Source organism: Grampus griseus, assembly GCF_964374135.1.
Source record: "Grampus griseus genome assembly, chromosome: 2".
In the NCBI taxonomy this organism is placed as follows: Eukaryota; Metazoa; Chordata; class Mammalia; order Artiodactyla; family Delphinidae; genus Grampus; species Grampus griseus.
In genome coordinates, this window is record NC_139018.1 from 78,556,193 (window position 1) to 78,572,051 (window position 15,859).

Here is a 15,859-nt window from a genome sequence, read left to right on the forward strand (position 1 = left end):
CAGCCATAAGAAAGAATGAAATTTGCAGCAACATGAATGGACTTGGAGGGCATTATGCTAAGTGAAATAAGTCAGACCGAGAAGACAGATACTGTATGATATCACTTATATGTGGAAGTAAAAAATACAACAAGCTAGTGAATATAACAGAAAAGAAGCGGACTCACAGATACAGAGAACAAACTAGTGGCTACCAGTGGAGAGAGGGAACGGGGGGTGGGGCAATATAGGGGTAGGGGACTAATAGGTACAAACTATTAGGTATAAAATAAACTACAAGCATATGTTGTAGAACACGTGGAATATAGCCAATATATTATAATAACTATAGATGGAGTATACCCTTTAAAAATTGTGAATCATTGTACATTATACCTATAACTTATATAATATTGTACATCAACTATACTTTATTAAAAAAAAACCCAAAAAACTACAGTCCCTAAGGGAATCCCAGACTCATGCCGGATCTACGGTGGTTGCTAATTTGTATAACTCAGAGTATGATAATAATGATGATTGCAATCATACTATTTATGGAGCCCTTCTATATACCCAATGCAATGCTATGTACTGTATATTTAACACAAGAAGGAACATATCCAAGGTCAAAGTTCAGATGTGGCAGAAGTGGGATTCAAGCAAAAATTATCTGACTCCAAAACCCATATTCTTAATCTCAATGCTATGTATTGTTATGCTGCCCTCAGTGGAACCAGACACAGGCCTCACTAAATGGTGATGATCAAGGTTGAGAGAGTATAAGAAGAGAGGAACCTCATCTTGACTTAAACTTCTCTGGGCTTCTACTCTCAATACCAAAAGACTCCTTCATCGACTAATAATGAGAAGATGAAGAGCAGCGTGTGCTCAAGAGATTTATTTTGGATCCAGCAGTCCCTTGGCATGTCCTGTTGAAATAGTCAAATACCTAAGGCATTGCTCAGACCCAGCTGCCAGTGCCTGCCCTGCAGTCACTAAGCCATAAAGGAAAGAGATCCCACCCGACACAAGCTAAGAGAGACCCCAGCCAAATTAAGGAGAAAACAAGAGACTCAAGAAAGATGGATGGCATCGGAATAGCTCACACATTCAGCTGTTGTGCACTGAGTGCATAACTGAGTGCTGAGCTCTGGCATTCAGCTCCTCCCCACCTCCACTCATCCCTCCATCAACCAGTTGTCGGGCCAACTGCAGAGACAACTGGTGGCCCTCTTTTCCCCCAACATACATATATATTTGACTCTGAGTACGCATTAATTTCACTTAGCGACTGATATAAAGAATAGGCTTTGCGGTAGAGAAATAATTGACCTCAGATGAAAGATGAAAGAAGATGAAAGAAGGAACAGAGTGCACAAATGTCCCTGTGTCAGGGCCTTGTTAGGGCATTTATCCCAGTGGGATCCATTTAGAGGTGGTGTAGAATAGTGAGTCACAAATTTTAAAGTGCACAAAAATCACCTGAGGATCTTATTCAAGTGTAGAATTGAACCCATTAGGTTGGGCCTGGGATTCTGCACTTCTATTAAGCACCCAGGTAACAGCCCTGGGGCTTGTCTGAGGACCGTACCTCAAAAAGCAGAGGCTTAGCCTAAGAAGAGGGTGACGGGGAACAGATGAATATGGAGGAAAGAGAGGGAAGAGCAGCCCCCTAAAAGACACTCCTGAGTTGCTACCCAACAGGGAAAGTAGGAAGGGAAGGATGTGGGCTCTGCCTTATTCTGGCAAAATTACATAAGAATCTAATTCTCCTCAGAATATGTAGGCTAAACTAGGGATGTCTTGGTCCTATATGGGTTATTGCTGTAGAATGGTCTAGATGAGTGTTTCTCAGTCCTGGTTGCATTTTAGAATCACTAGAGTACTGGAAATTTATTCATGCTAGATTTCCATCCAAAGAATTAAAATCTTAATACTGGAGGTAGGGCCCAGCTCCAAGTTTGTTTGTTTTAATCTCTCCAGGTTGAGAACCCTTGATCTAACTGTTCCATGTGGCAAAGGTTACTCTGGAAAAAGAAGTCCATACTCTGGCTGGAACAGGGCTAACCCCAGAGTCTGACTCAATGGAACAAGTTGCCCTACTTAGCTGAAGAACCGAAGCTTGATCATTTTGCTATTTTGGGATTGCTTGTCTCTACTTGCAGATGATTTTCAGAGTGATACCAGGTAGGCTCATGAACATAACATTCCCAAACCAATGTCTGGTGACAAAACTTCCTTGCCTTTCTTGGATAGTCTATTTATCCCTTTCTCGTTTTATTTTGTTACTCAAAGTCATTCTGTTTGGATAAAGTTTCTCTTCGAAGTCTGGGGAGACTATTAAGTTTTTTGGCTGTAAGAATATTGCTTAGATCCAATCCGTGGCCTCCAGATCTCCTTTTTTTAAAAAATTAAAAGAAAAGTTTTTTTATTAAAGAAAAAAAATTTTTTTAATTTATTTTTATTTATTTAATTATTTATTTATTTTTGGCTGTGTTTGGTCTTCGTTGCTGCATGTGGGCTTTCTCTAGTTGCGGCGAGCGGGGGCTACTCTTCACATATGGGCTTCAGTAGTTTTGGCACATGGGTTCAGTCTTTGTGTCTCGCTGGCTCTAGAGCACAGGCTCAGTAGTTGTGGTGCACGGGCTTAGTTGCGGCATGTGGGATCTTCCCAGACCAGGGCTCGAACCCGTGCCCCCTGCATTGGCAGGCGGATTCTTAACTGCTGCGCCACCAGGGAAGTCTCTATACATTTTTTATACTCTATATATAGTGCTGTCCAGTAGAACTTTCTGCAGTGATGAAAATGGTCTACCATCTTTGCTGTCCAAGATCGTAGCCACTAGCTACATGTGAGTGTTGAGTACTTGAAACATGGCTAGTACAACAAAGGAACTGAGTTTTTATTGTACTGAATTCAGTCAATTTACATTACAAAGTTCCATGTGGCTAGTGGCTACCACACTGGACAGAGCAGACAATGCCTGTACTTTGCACAAAGTAGACGCTCAGTAATATTTATTGGCTGGATGGATGAATAAGTGATTACATGAACCAAACTATAAACTATACCTATTACAGTGCTGATACTTCTATAAGTAACTACTTTCCTGTTGTGTTATACTCTGTAGTAGTTTTCTTGCTACAGGAAAAATAGCAAATGTTAAAACAAATAAACCATATTCTATATTTAGGTCTCACTTTTTCTTTGCTCAGTATAAATTCATTCTGACTCTGAGGTCAGCCTCTTTTGTTTTTCAGAAATTAAAAAAAACAACTGTGATGTACATGTTTTATTTAATGGTGGGTTCTTGTTATGACATTTCCCTTCAGGAATGAAAGAGAAAGAGATAAGTTATTCTCCATGCAGCCACAAGCAAATTCAACCATCTTCCTCGGCACTGAAGAGAAATGTCAAAAAAGATTAATCATACATTAAAGATGCATGGACATGTTATCCCTCTCATATATTGAAGGACTGGGTTGTGTTTAAATACTTGTAGACCATCATGAGATAGTCAGGGACTTGGCAGCCTTGAAATAATGTTTGTATCAGTAGCTCTATGACCTCAACTGTCTCAATACAAAGATAGAAGCAAATATTTCATGGATACTTCATCTGAATGATAATTGTTTTTGAGGCTATTGGGACTTGTAAAAGAATATCTTCATGTTGTTGAATTTATTTCATCATCATTTTATGTTTTTAAAACATCACATTTGAAGAAGGCCTTATACATTTGGGTCAATTTTCTCTTCCTGGGATGACAGTTGAAGAACCAAGATAAAATGAAATCATAAGAAGATTCCCAAAACAGGAGGAGGAGGGAAACTTATATTCAATCTGAACAGAAGGAGTCTGGGATTTTAAGAACTGAGTAACCCAAAACATTATGCTAAGCAAAATAACCCAGATGCAGAAGGACAAATATTGTATTATATTACTTATACGAATGGGCAATACCTGGAATGGGCAAATTCTTAGAGATAGAGAGTAGACTCAAGGTTACAAAGGACTGGGGAGAGGAAGGACTGGGAAATATTGCTTAATGGTTACAGAGCTTCTGTTTGCAGGAGAAGGGGTGGGGAAGGGAGGATGAAAAGGTTTTGGAAGTAGATAGTGGTGATAGTTGCACAACATCATGAATATAATCGATGCCACTAAATCTTACACTTAAAATTGGTTAAAATGACCATTTTTATGTTATATATATTTTATCATAATAAGAAAAAAGATAATTGGGTAACCCAGTAGGTCTCACTTAAAAGAAAAATAACACTCTTTGGGAGAGGTCAACAGCCAAGTTTAACCCAGGTATTTAGCTCAGCGAAGTCATATAGAAAACATTTAACTTCCAGACATTGATTTTGACAAGTAACATTTTATAGGGAAAGAAAGATGTCCTCCAAACAACAGCAATGAAATAATATCCAAAGGCATTAAATAGGAGGCAGAGAAAGGATGTTGTTAGGTTTTGGGAAAGGCTGCTCTAGGGCATCCTTCACCTTTAGGTGATATACTGGAGTACAGCTATATCCTCCCACAAACATCTCTTGGGGTCATGGGGAGAAAAAGAATGACAGGCTGAGACCAGTGAACTGACTTAATGTGGCATTTCTTGAGCTTTTATGTGACTGTGGTATGACATTAGTACTAGAAAGGACTCTCATGGCCATTTATTCATCCCTTTGACTTGAAGTAGGATCTCAAGCTATCTCAGCTGAGAACTTGCACTTTTCTTAAAGACCTCCAAAATCCCTTGGCTATCTAATTGACATCTCCTAATGAGAGCTTAAACCACTCCTTTTTTTCCTGCCTAATTGGAAGTAGATGGGAAGCCATCATCATCTTGTTGTCACTGTCAAGTTTCTCATCTGTCTCTTATAACACAGAGCCCAGAAATGGATAAGGAATTTTAGGAAGGATATAACTAATGGTGCATTTCCTGTATGTAGCAGTCTGGGTTCAGGCAGGAAATCAGAGCCAAGATGATGATGACAGGCCTAAGGGACTTATTATAGGAATGAGACCATCACTAGTACGGGAGAAGTTAATAAAGGCCTAGAAGGAAGAGTCAGAGGATTAAAGCAAGAATCACCAACTAGTCCATTTGAAGAACTGATATGGACGGACATGTCGGACCTTTCAGGGAAATCTGAGAACCCAGGCCTGTCTAGCTGACAACGTAGGATCTTAAGGAGGAGCTCATGAGAAGGCCTAAGGTCCGCTCATGGCGGTGCCTCTGTGCAGCTGTCCAGGGCCATAACTAAGCACCGTGGAGGTTAAGAAGATGACCGGGAAGCAGAGCAGAAGACAACAAGGACCAGCTGGAACCTGCCAGATGCCTTGCTCTTTTGCCCATCACCATGTATGATCACACAACATTCATGATTTGGTTTGCTTCCATCTTCCAAATCTCACACAAGTTTCTTCTTTGTCCAACTCTAACTCTGGACCATGTAATTATAAGCATAACCCGAGTTGAAATAGCACAATCTAACATATTGTATCACCTTTCTGTCTTGCAACTAATGTCTAGACTGAGCTTAAATAAAGGTACTGAAAATATTCCTTGAATCGGAATACAGAAAGCTCTTACCCACCCTCTTGAAGAAAAGACTGAAAATCGATTTAAAAAAATAATCAAGACTATTTCACTCCTTCCCTCCTAACACTGTTCATTTACTTCATGGTAATTGATGGTAGAAAAAGATAGCTCTTCTTTACTCCCCATCACATCAGGCTGAGTCTCAAGACTGTCGTTCCACATTTTCAGTTCATTTTCAGTTCAATGCTTCAATAGTGAAGCATTATCTAACAAAACATTGAGCAGTTTCTCAACTGACTGTCTTTACCTAATGCCTAACGTCCCAAAGTAGAGTATTGTTTGCAGCAACCAAAGCTTGGAAACAAAGAAAATATCCATCACTAGGTGAGTGGTTAAATAAATTATGGTGCAAACATGCAATGGAATACTATGCAGCCTTTGAAATAAAATGAGGCACAGTGCTATATGGACCCAACCCAATGTTATTTTGTTAAGCGAAAAGGGCAATGTGAGAATAGTGCATGTTGTAGCATTAAACAACGGATGCACATAATGTCTCTTATCTCTGGGGAAACTGTCTGAGGATAGAGTGGGAGAAAGAATATATAATCTTTGAATTTTGTGCCGTATATTTGTACTGTTTATTAGATAGATAGATAGATAGGTGGATAGATAGGTAGATAGATAGAATGGGTAGATAGATAGGCCTACATTTTAACAATGATATGCTCTGTGATATAGTGTGATCTGGCATATTTTACCCCCAAATCCTCTGTTCTTGGTATCAAAGATGCCCAGAAGAAAGAAATGGTAATTATCATAATCCGTATCATAATTAGAAAACCAAATTCATGTGCCATTGGTCAACGTACCAAAGTGTACACATATGAGAAAGACATGGAAAGAATGTCCTACTTCCTCTCCCTTTGCTCATTTCATTCCTCATTGTAACCAATATTTTTGTGTATGTTTGTACATACATTTTGTCACATGAGTTTAAAGATAGATGCAAATTACCTGTTAGAAATGGTTCCTCTTTGAGACAACAGCTATTCCAAACTACAGAAAGACGTTCTCTCTTCTGATCAGGAATCAATTATTAAAGGGGAGAATATCGTTATTAATCTAGGTCAGTTAAGAAGCTTATTTCGTAGCACCCCCCCCCCCACTTTTCCTGGACCACTTGCTGCAGGAGGACTGGATTTGCTGTGCTTCTCCTTTGTAATTCATTTCCTCTGTCTAAATTACATCTCCCTCTTTCATTCTGCCCAGATGTTTGACAGGTGCTTAACTTCTGGAATCCCTCACCCAATCGCCACACATTCTTTCTTGTATGTAGTTGTCCGAGGCTCAGAAGTGAACTGCATTTTGTTTGATAGTACAAACTACTCTTGTACTGTACAAATCATGGCTTCCAGAGAACAGCACATCAGTGTGGGCTTTGGGTTGATACTGATTTCCTGGGAACATGAAAGGGTTTCTCTCTGGCTCTCCCTTTCCATTTTCTCCTAGCTGTTTGTTAGCTAATGTCCTCCCTCAAAATACTCAGCTGTGATCATCGCAGAAAGGGCTCCAGGACACAATCACATAACAGGGGTTTTCTCCTCTGGGACTACATGGACCATCTCTTAATCAATATTCAGAATTCAAGGCACTGAGAACAATTATTATGTTGGCATCTTTTAGAAGTGGTTATTAAATTTCTTTCTTACCAGCCTTGCATTTTCTTCCCTCACTGGCCCATCTGTGTGCAAAAGGACATTCACCCTTCATGAAAACTTTGGTTCTCCCATCAGCACTATGCAACTATCTCAGTTGCTTGATAAACAGTGCCCTGGAGGTGAGGGGTGTCCTGGCATTTCCATGCAGTTGGGCCTTCCGTGTGCAACCCTGTCTATAATTTCCTGTTATTCTTACAGTGTGAGAAACTGCCGTATTACAGGCTGTCTCCCATTAGAAATGGATTATTTATGAATCACTAAAGAATGGATGGGGCTGATGCTCTGGTCACCAGCATCAGTATTTTACCACACCCCTCCTCTTCCCCAGGTAGAAAATCCTGAAAACCCCAGTGAAGGTCATTGGTCTTATATGTCCTGTGCTCTTCCTCTCTCTTACTCCGCTCCAGCTGCACTGGCCTTGTTGCTGTTCCCTCTGACTCAGGGCTTTGTCACCTGCTGGCCCCTCTACCTGGACCGCTCATCTCCCAGAGAGCCACAAGGCTCACTCCTTCACCTTCTTCAGGCCATTGTTCAAATATCACTTCCTTGTCCACCCTGTTTACAATTATAGTCCCCAGCACTTCCTATCCCACTTTCCTGTTCAATTTCTCCTTGGAGGTGCAAAACATCATATTCAAAAATGTTTGTTATTGCATCACACCCATTATAAGTTCCCATGAGGGCAGGGATTCTTGTCTCTGTTCCCTGCTGTACCCTCTTTCTCTGGTATGGAGTAGGCACTCTGGAATGAAGGCATGAATGGTCATAACTGTAGTTCTCCTCCCACCTTGTCAGATGCGCTAACCTAAGACTTTGCCCGGAGGCATGGAGATGGGTCAGTTCAAAGGAATGGGAACCAATACTTGGCTACAAATGGCTGTGTCCTGAGCATTTTGCATTTTGACTCTCATCATGTTGTCTGCCCAGTACCACTCCCACCCCAACCCCGACAATGTTTTGGAGACTGCTCTCCCTTCCTCTGGGAACTTCTATTGGCCAACTCCATCCATATGGTCACCACGGGAGCCTTCACTTTATCACAGCATGACCTCAGCTCCAGCCTTCGTTGTTGGGTATAGGGGTAGACTTCTTGTTCAAGCTAGACAAAAGACCTGCCCCAGAAAACTTGGAATCCAGACCAGGGGATCCAAACTCAGACTGGCTGTGCTATTGGATTGAGAAAATATAAACCTGGGAACTGCTGTTGGGGGCCACGTTTTCCATCGTGCTGACTGACAAACAGGAAACTGGTCTGCGGTAAAGAGAAGAGTAGAACGATCATGCAGAGAGGCACAGAGATGTCAAACCAAGTATCATGGTCCTGATGCTCTTGGAGTCCCTGCTTTCAATTTACTCTTGAGAGTCAGCTGCACTCCCATCTTAGAATTTTGAAGTACCCTTATATCCTTATACTGCAATCCCTCTTTTTTTTTAAACTAATTAAAGATGATTTCTGTCACTTGTTAAGAAAACTACTTGTTAAGATAGGAGTAGAGGATTAAGAGGTACAAATTATTAGGAATAAAATAAATAAGCTACAAGGATGTATTACACAACACAGAATATAGCCAGCATTTTGTAGTAACTGCTAATGAAATATAACCTTTAAAAACTGTGAATCACTACGTCATACACCTGTAACTTATGTAATATTGTACGTCAACCATACTTCAATTTTTAAAAATGGAAAAGAAAGAAAATTTATTATCTCACTCAATGCTGACAGAAACCTGATGGGGTAACTAATCTTTCTCTGGTTTTACAGATGAGGAAGTCTTAGAAAGGTTAAGTGTCATGTCCAATTACTACTGGAAAGCGGCAGAGCTGGGATTTTATCTCAGGCCAGCCAGATTTCAGAGCTTGAGTCAAGACTTCCATTTTGTAATTCTGTCAAGTCCAATCATCCTGATGCTATGTCTTTAAAAAGTTTTTTATTATAATTGAGTTATTTGTAGTGAGGTGGATGGACCTAGAGTCTGTCATACAGAGTGAAGTAAGTCAGAAATAGAAAAACAAATACCATATGCTAACACATATATATGGAATCTAAAAAAAAAAGGTACTGATGGACCTAGAAGCAGGACAGGAATAAAGACACAGACGTAGAGAATGGACTTGAGGACATGGGGCGGGGAGTGTAAGCTGGGACAAAGTGAGGGAGTGGCATGGACATATATACACTACCAAAATAGATAAATAGATAAAATAGATAGCTAGTGGGAAGCAGCCGCATAGCACAGGGAGATCAGCTCAGTGCTTTGTGACCACCTGGAGGGGTGGGATAGGGAGGGTGGGAGGGAGATGCAACAGGGAGGGTATTTGGGGATATATGTATACATATAGCTGATTCACTTTGTTATAGAGCAGAAACTAACACACCACTGTAAAACAATTATACTCTAATAAAGGTGTTTAAAAAATGTTATTATAGAGATTCTACACACATAAAGTAGACAGACTAGTATGATTCCCCATGTAACAATCAACAAGCTTCAACCATATCCACATTCATCAATCTTGGTTCTTGATGGTCTTTTAAGCTGGGGGCCCTCAGAGAGAAAAATAACTCTGTAGGGTTAGAGGCCTTGGAGTGGGGTCTACAGGATGGTTGCACAGTCTCCTCCATGGGGGAACTGCAGAAAAAGAAGAGGCATTGAACTCCAGGAGCACGGCCACCAAGAGCGGAGGGGTCTCCAGTGCCGTCAGAGGCAGGGAGGTGGAGCAGATCACACAAGAGGGAGTTTTTCCAGCCCCAGTGGAAAATGCTAAATATTGGAAGACTCTTTAGAGTTAAAAGAAATGCAAAGTGTAGTCCCCACTGTCCCACCTAAACAGATGGCCTGTTGGTGACAGCCACGTAAGATTAATGCTCAGATGGTACCACTGAGACATGGTCTTGAGGGGCCTTGGTATCAGGATTCACTTGTTTTGATCTTGCTCTGGTTCCTCTCTGTCCTGGTTAATGATTTACAAGTGACACCGTGGTAACAGCTAAAGGACTCTCTCTCCCTGTTCTCTTTAAGGGCAGGAAGTAATCCTGAGCCCGGGGACAAACCCATCACCCATGATTAGAGCTGCACCCAGGACATTGTTGGAGATGACTGGAGCTTTGCTCAATGAGATGGCAGGTCCCCAGCCTGACACTCTGCTGACAGCTGCTGTTTCCCCACCCCCTCTCTTTCCCCTCTCTCTCCCTCCCTCATGCCAGAAGGACATTTATGTAAGTGCCACTGGCTCGGTACTGAGTAAACCAAGATAAGAAATGAAATGGCTGGACTCAGCAGGGTAGTGGAGTGCATGTTCCCACACCGAGGAAGCACAGCCCCGGCACTGCCAGGATGAGCCAGTCATTCTCGGGAGATTCTCATGCTGGGGGTTTGTCCTCCCATCACGGCTCTTTGGGGCTCAGGACTTTATTCCTGGGACGGAGGCAGCTACCAGCCCTGATACCTATCTCACAGGGGAGTTGGGAGGTCAGATGAGATTGTGAATGGGGAGGCATTTCGTTAACTGCAAAATGCCATGGCTGTTGCAAAGGGCTCACATTTCTACTACTCTTTTCCATCGCACGGGGGGACCTGCCTCCTGCATTCAGTCAGGCCTTCGTGCAGCCTGAAATCCAGGTCTTCTTCTTGAGGAGGAAAGCTTCAGTCAGGATCTATTTCTGAATGACAGCCGCTCCTGAAAAGAATCCACCAATATTTATGATTCACATGCGAAAATGTGTCAAACATGTTTAGTAAGCTCCCCATGAATTCCTCATGCCTAGCAACCCAAACAGAAAAAGCAACATATGGAGCTTGTGGTTAGTTGATACCAACTCAATCTGAGTGAACAAACAAACTTGTCTATTTTTCCAAATGGGAACCTGGTACAAGTATTATTGCCTGTGTGGGAGGTAAATGACACTCTTGCTGCTTGAATTTAGTTATCTCTATTTTTTCAGAGTGAAATGTGTATTCCTGGCAAAGAGAGACGACCATTGAATCTAGCGTGTATGTCCTCTGAGGTTCCAACACACCTCTATGTCCTGCAAGAAAGAAACACTTTTTCTACTGGGCTCTTGCCTCAGGTCCAGGGAGGAGATTTCAGCTCAACACAGGGAAGAACTTTCAAGCCATCAGAGCTGCCAGAACATAGAGCAGACTCTCTTGAAGGGAACCAGCTCCTCACCAGCAGATGGGAGCAGCCACTGGGAACGGATGCTGTATAGGGAATTCAAACATCCAAGAAGAGGCTGGACTAGCTGCATACAACACCACTGCCACCCCGGGAGCCTGTGAGTCTATGAGAGAGCTGAACGGCTGATAAAAAGTAGGAGTCCCGGGCTTCCCTGGTGGCGCAGTGGTTAAGAGTCCGCCTGCCGATGCAGGGGACACGGGTTCGTGCCCCGGTCCGGGAGGATCCCACGTGCCGCGGAGCGGCTGGGCCCGTCAGCCATGGCCGCTGAGCCTGCGCATCCGGAGCCTGTGCTCCACAATGGGAGAGGCCACAACAGTGAGAGGCCCGCGTACCGCAAAAAAAAAAAAAAAAAAAAGTAGGAGTCCCCCCCTACGCTGCTGGTGGGAATGTAAACTGGTGCAGCCACTATGGAGAACAGTATAGAGGTTCCTCAAAAAACCTAAAAATAGCGTTGTCATATGATCTAGCAATCCCACTCCTGGGCATATATCCAGACCAAACTGTAATTCAAAAAGATACATGCACCCCGACATTCATAGCAACACTGTTAGGGAACTGTTGACCGAAACCTCCCGCCTCGGCCAGGCACGATGATAGCCACTTGCCTCAACTGTCTCACAACAGGAGGTCCCAATAGAGACCGTGGGGCTGCCAACAAAAGCTAACCGGAAGAATTCAGGAGGGGCCGAAAGGAGGGAGGGCACGCCAGCCCACGGGAGGGAGGAGAAGATTTGTCCTGCCAACCTCCCAGAATCCTCATGCTGGCTGAGAGAGAGATGCGCGCACCACCAGGAAGGACCCTGAGTCAGAATGATTGGCCAGAGACAAGCCGGAAACTAAGCCCATCACCGTAAAACCTGACGATGTGAGCCACGTGGCAGAGCAGTCCTTCTGCTCTCTAACTGGGCGCCCCTCGCCAATAAAATCTTTTGCTTTGTCAGCACATGTGTCTCCTCAGACAATTCATTCCTGAGTGTTAGACAAGAGCCCCCTCTTGGGCCCTGGAAAGGGGTTCCCCTTCCTGCAACAACACTATTCACAGTAGCCAAGACGTGGAAAATATGGTGTGTGTGTATATATATATATATATATATATATATATATATATATATACACAATGGAATATTACTCAGCCATCAACAAGAATGAAATAATGGCATTTGCAGCAACATGGATGGGCCTGGAGATTATCATACTAAGTGAAGTAAGTCAGAAAGGGAAAGGCAAATACCATATGATATTACTTATACGTGGAATCTAAAATATGACACAAGTGAACTTATCTATGAAACAGACTCACAGACATAGAGAACAGACCTGTGGTTGCCAAGGCGGAGGTGGGTGAGGGAGGGATGGAGTGGGAGTCTGGGGTTAGCAGATGCAAACTATTATATATAGAATAGATAAACAACAAGGTCCTACTGTATAACATTGGGAGCTATATTCAGTGTCCAGTGATAAACCATAATGGAAAAGAATATGAAAAAGATTATATATATGTATATACACACACATATATATATAACTGAATCACTTTGCTGTACAGCAGAAATAAACACAACATTGTAAATCAACTATACTTGAAAAAAATAAATTAAAAAGCAAAAGTAGGAGAGCCCCCGGTGGTATTGTTTGAGTGAGCTAGAAAGATCACGCTTAAAAATATTTTCATTGACACCTATTATCCATCATCAGTAATACCCTCTTTCGGGTCAAACATTTTTCTTTTATTAAGGTTTTTTCTTTTTTTTAAAGGAGTAGTAATTTTAAAACTTCATCCTTGGAGTAAATGAACTTACAAAAATTCCTCCCCCCTCCCAAGAGAGAAAAGATGGAAACCCCGTAAAATCATGAACAGAAAGAAAAAAAGAAGTAAGGAAGTAGAGAGAGAGACAGAGAGAGAGGGAGAGAGAATGAAAGAAGGAGGGAGGGAGGAAGGAAGGGAGGGAGGGAGGAAGGAAGGAAGGAAGGAAGGACGGAGGCAGAAGGGAGGGGAAGGGAGGAGGGAGGGGGAGGGAGGAGGGAGGGAGGGGGAGGGAGGAAGGTGTATGAGAAATTTTGCCCACAGCACAGTTGTTTGGGACCAAGTCTGATAAGGGCTGAGCCACCTTTAGAATTTCTCGAATATTTGTGGATTATGTCTTACAAATATTTCCTCTCCAACATCCCAATAATCTAGCTTTGTACCTGGCCAATCTCAGTAGAGATTCTACCTTCAAATCTACCCACTGCCTCCCGGACCTTATCCCTTACTCCACCCAACTCCCCCACGCACCAAGTTTCAGAATTCTAAGATTGTCAGTGGGGACGGTAAATTCTGCCAAGGGCCTTCCCCTCTTCACCTGTCAGTGACTTGAGCTCTTATCTCTGCCCTTCCACCTCCGGTTGCTCCCTTAAGCTCATTATAAGATTCTGGTGAAGACAAAATGAACAAAAGGCTTTGTAATTAGGTACTCTTTCCTCATAGCCTAGGGCAAGCTAGCCACTCACCTCAGTTTTTCCACCTGTAGTTTACAGTTTGGGTCTAAACTACCTTCCTCACAAGAATATTGCGTTAGCATAGCACAGAGTTGATGCTTGTGTCAGTCAGAGCCCAGGCTGGACGTTGGTGGCACATTTAATCTGTTTTGAGAAGACTTTTATGAATAAACAATTGATGAAAGTTAAGCCACAGGAGGCCAGCCAGTGTTAAACCTCCTACTTTCCTCTAAATGCAGTAAGTTAAAATTCTTGAAGATTATAAAATTAAATATCTCATAATTGTATCATATTAAAGTATCATAAATTATATTCTATTTGTGGAAAATCCGTAAGTTGAATTAAATTTCAATTTCCCCAATTTCTTTACCACTCAAGGACAGGTATATTCCTTGCAGACTTCTCTACATGCAAATACATACAGCCCAAAATGAGTTCATACCACACTTAGTGCTCTGTAACCTCTCTGGGCCCCAGCTTCCTCTTCTCTAACCCTAAAATGGGCCCAGAGGCTTGTTGTGGTTACCAATGCATTATTACATGTAAAGCTCTTAATAAGCACTCAATAAGTAAAATTATTTGTTTTTCACTCAGCAATACAGGAGTTCATTGAGGACATACTATATGCCGGACACTGTACATAAGAACTCCACATCTATTAATTCAATAAATGAGTCCATTAGTAGTGCCTCAACAAGATCAGGGTCATGGATAATAAATAACAATAATGTTCAAATTTCTCTGTGGCTTTATTTATATTTCTCCTTTTATTTATTTATTTTTAACATCTTTATTGGAATATAATTGCTTTACATTGTTGTGTTTCTGCTGTATAACAAAGTGAATCAGCTATACATATGCATATATCCCCATATCTCCTCCCTCTTACATCTCCTTCCCACCCTCCCTTTCCACCCCTCTAAGTGGTCACAAAGCACCGAGCTGATCTCCCTATGCTATGCGGCTGCTTCCCACTAGCTATCTATTTTACATTTGGTAGTGTATATATGTCCATGCTACTCTCTCACTTCGTCCCAGCTTACCCTTCCTCCTCCCCATGTCCTCAAGTCCATTCTCTATGTTTGCATCTTTATTCCTGTCCTGCCTCTACGTTCTTCAGAACCATTTTTTAAAATTTTAGTTTCCATATATATATGTTAGCATACGGTATTTGTTTTTCTCTTTCTGACTCACTTCACTCTGTATGACAGACTCTAGGTCCATCCACCTCACTACAAATAACTCAATTTCGTTTCTTTTTATGGTTGAGTAATATTCCATTGTATATATGTGCCACATCTTCTTTATCCATTCATCTGTCAATGGACACTTAGGTTGCTTCCAGGTCCTGGCTATTGTAAATAGTGCTGCAATGAACATTGTAGTACATGTCTCTTTTTGAATTATGGCTTTCTCAGGGTATATGCCCAGGAGTGGGATTGCTGGGTCATATGGTAGTTCTATTTTTAAGTTTTTAAGGAACCTCCATACTGTTCTCTTCTCCATGGCTTTAGACTTTGTTCTATGTGCTTTGCAATGTCTCCAAAAGTTTTGTTTATTTAATCATGTTCTTGTCTGTCCAAGGTTAAAATAAGTTTCCCTTTGCCCAGAAAAGCCCTCTGAAGAGCACAGATATCCACATGAACTGTAAAGACGTCAGCATTAGGAATAGCAGACATTCTAGTAACTGGAGGTTTGGGTTTCCAGCATGCTTCGCTTCAATCCTGACTCTGTGCCTGGTTGTTTGGTATTAAAGAGTAAGTGTCTCTAAACCCCATTTTCTCATCTGTAAGACAGGGCTATTTTCTATTCTGTCTTACAAGGTTGTTGAGGGAGGATTGTGGGAGAATGTGGATGATGGCATCTTGTTGGACAATATAAAAGTCTATACATATGGAAGTAGTTTATTTAGATCTTGCAACAGAGCCAAGTTCTAGGTAAATAAAA